The sequence below is a fragment of the Scomber japonicus genome, chromosome 9 (assembly GCF_027409825.1).
Source record: "Scomber japonicus isolate fScoJap1 chromosome 9, fScoJap1.pri, whole genome shotgun sequence".
NCBI classification, from domain to species: Eukaryota; Metazoa; Chordata; class Actinopteri; order Scombriformes; family Scombridae; genus Scomber; species Scomber japonicus.
The window spans coordinates 24,607,767-24,610,976 of NC_070586.1; positions in this window are offsets into that span (position 1 = coordinate 24,607,767).

Genomic DNA, 3,210 nt, shown 5'->3' on the forward strand with positions numbered 1-3,210 from the left:
ACACACACACACACACACACACACACACACACACACACACACACAAACAAAACAAAAAAACGTTATTTCTTCAAAGGCAAAAGAGGGTGGCGATCTTCCTGTGTGCTGTCTTCTTTGTGGGTAATGACGTGTTATGATAATATGACAATGAATATGGATGAGAGCCCTCAGTCGACACCCAGTCAGGCTCCCATGGTACTCAAATCAGTGCTCATCCTCATATCTGACAACACAGTTATGGTGAAACAGAGCAGAACAGCCAGGCTGCCCTGCCGTTCTCCTTCACACACTCTTCCTCCCCTTGGCAGTCAGTCAGAGCCAGCCCCTCTCTCAGAACACACATGCAGAGATATGAAGATGAAGACAAAGACATGAACGTGTACATGGATGCAGACAAAATCCAAGAAGGACACACAGGGCATATACACAGTAAATGTATGCACACAGACTGAGGTTGGATTTTGGACTTGATTATTTAACCTTTACAGGTCTGAAACCTCCCTTTTTATACAAATAAACACAGTCAGTGATAGAAGTCAAACGTGTAAGAGAATGGTTACTCCACATCTCGGCAGGTATGAAGAAGGTCCTCTCCATTCAGCTGCCTTCCAGGGAAAGGCAATTAGCCGCATCCTGTCTACAATCTCATTATCCTCAATCTGGGAGCATCTACAGGACACTGCCACACAGAGACAGAGGGGGATCCCAGTCCTCCAGATTACACCACCATATAAGGCCAAATGAGGATGGAGGACTTGTGGACCTAGCAGCAATGAAGCCTAAGGCATGGCCTTAGCACCATACAGTAAATGCAGGGGCAATGATGGCTTGATGAAAAAAATCTCCAGGCTGTTGTGCCATTTCAAAACCTACTTACACTAGAGTGCTCTATGTGCTTGATGCTTAAAGACTATGGCTAGTGGTGCATGTTTGTTTGCATGTTTACAACTGAGTACTTTTGTGTTTCAAGTAGAGTGGCTCTTATGGTTTACATGTCAAGTCAATGTCAACCTTGAGATTTCACAGTTCACTGACCTTCACTGATTTGAGTGAAGTCGTAGCTTTACTGGAGTACACAGGCATCAGCTCCCTGAGTGACTCACGGGAACACAAGGTGGTGTGCCTCCCCCTGAGTAGCAGTATAGTTTTTTAACACCCAGGCCCATCCACCTCTATCACAGCTCATGTCAGGTTTTCCTCATGAGCAGAGCACTCAGAAAACAGAGAGAGCAAAGGATAGGAAAGGGGCACCGATAGGTTGTTGGTCACATTAGATGAAAGATCACTGTCAGTCCTGACAAAATATGTATCCATGTCTTTGCTGTTTTGCAGTGATCTATCTATCTATCTATCTATCTATCTATCTATCTATCTATCTATCTATCTATCTATCTATCTATCTGTGCGTCCATCCGTGTCTATATAAAAGACTGTCAAATCACGGTACAAAAGGATGCATGGTCCAAAGACATGAGGGTGAAGAAATTGAGAAAATGACTTATACAGGAAGTAGAACTCCTGTGAGCAATGAGAAAGAGGACATCCAAGCATCCTTTTTTACAGTGCCAGTTGCTCTAAGATGGATCAGTGTGGAGGGGGAATGGTGATGGCAGCTGCCTTCAGGGCATGACTAGAGATGGTGGGTGGAGAACAACATTGGCCCGTTGTTCTAGCAGCTCAATACCATGTAAGCTTGGGTCAAGGTTAGCGCATGGCTGACTTACTACAGCTTACAAATCAACTTCCTGGACTGCAAACGACATTTGAATGTCCAGTCTGGTATTTAAAACGGCAAGATCAGAATTTATATAGCTTCTAGATGCCATTGTGTTGCTTCACCTCTGTTGCGTTTGCTGACGTACTCCTTAGTTAACAATCCCTTTCACAGTTTTTTTTTTATATTCGGGCATGTGCTCAATGTTAAGTTACTTTTTAGGTGCTGCTATTAAACTGTGTTCTAAAGGAAATGTGTTAAGTGCAACGTTATGAACAAAAGACTCACCAACACTATTGATTGCCACTCGTATGCTAGAGCACAGTTTTGTTTCACATATTTTTGGTTGCTACAGTTAATCTATGACCCACAGACATCAGCAGATGTGTGATATCGTCCCTGGCAATGCTCTGCCATGTTTACTTGTTTGTTTTCAGGAGTGTTTGCTATCAGTCTTGTCAAACATCTCCTTGGAAGTCTTGCCTGCATGTTTAAGATCATTATGTTGCTGTCCTAAAATTACAGGAGCTAGCTATTCAAATGGTTATGAGTCCAACTGAATTTTACCAATCTTAAGGTTAACGCCAAGAACATATAACTGTCCTTGTGCTTTCTGACTTCAAGCAGCTCAGTCTATCTAACATAATGTAATGCAGAAAAAAAACTAAAGTAAATTAATGAGAATGAAATACTCACTCAAGATAAAATGAACAACAGTATACTTTCTGAGAGTCATAGCTATATTCATACTGTCTTCAGCACTCTGTCAAAAATGGCAATTAAAAGCTCCCACTCTATCTTTCATTTTGTCTTCAGCAACCAGAAACAAAGGATGAAGATTAGGTAAAATGCCAGTAAGACTGAATGATGTCAGTCCAGTAACATTGACAAGCTTTTTGTATATTGCCATTTAGGAGGACTCCTTAGAATCACAATCAATTAAATGAAAGTGTCCAAAGAATGATTACACCATCACACCACTATGAACAGATTGAAAAATCTGATGTTATACATCCTTATCTTTTTATTTTATTTTTTTACTGTTCCTATTTTCTGTCTTTCCAACTGAGTGACTGATATACCTATTACTTATCAGACAACCAAAAGGATTGACTTCTTCTTAGAAGTTGTGTGCAAAATTACAGTAAGTGCAAAAAAAGATGGCTGAACATTTAATAATTTACATGGAAAAAATGCGTAATCAATCAGCAATGCTGATTTTGGCATGCACCTATACTACTATTAATATGTCTTCGAGCAAGAGATTTATAGTTAATTCTAGCCACACCCACTCGCTAATCCGTATACAAAGTCATGGTGCAGTCATATTTTAAACCATTAGAAAGTTTCATATGGATCTCAATTTGGATGTGAGTCCCAATTCTCATAGTAGCCTGATTGAAGATGTCATGGATTGAACCGGCACTGCTCTGTGTTCACTTGGCTCTGTCTGTTATGTGACTGGAGAGGAGTGGGAGAGGGAGGGGAGAAAGAGC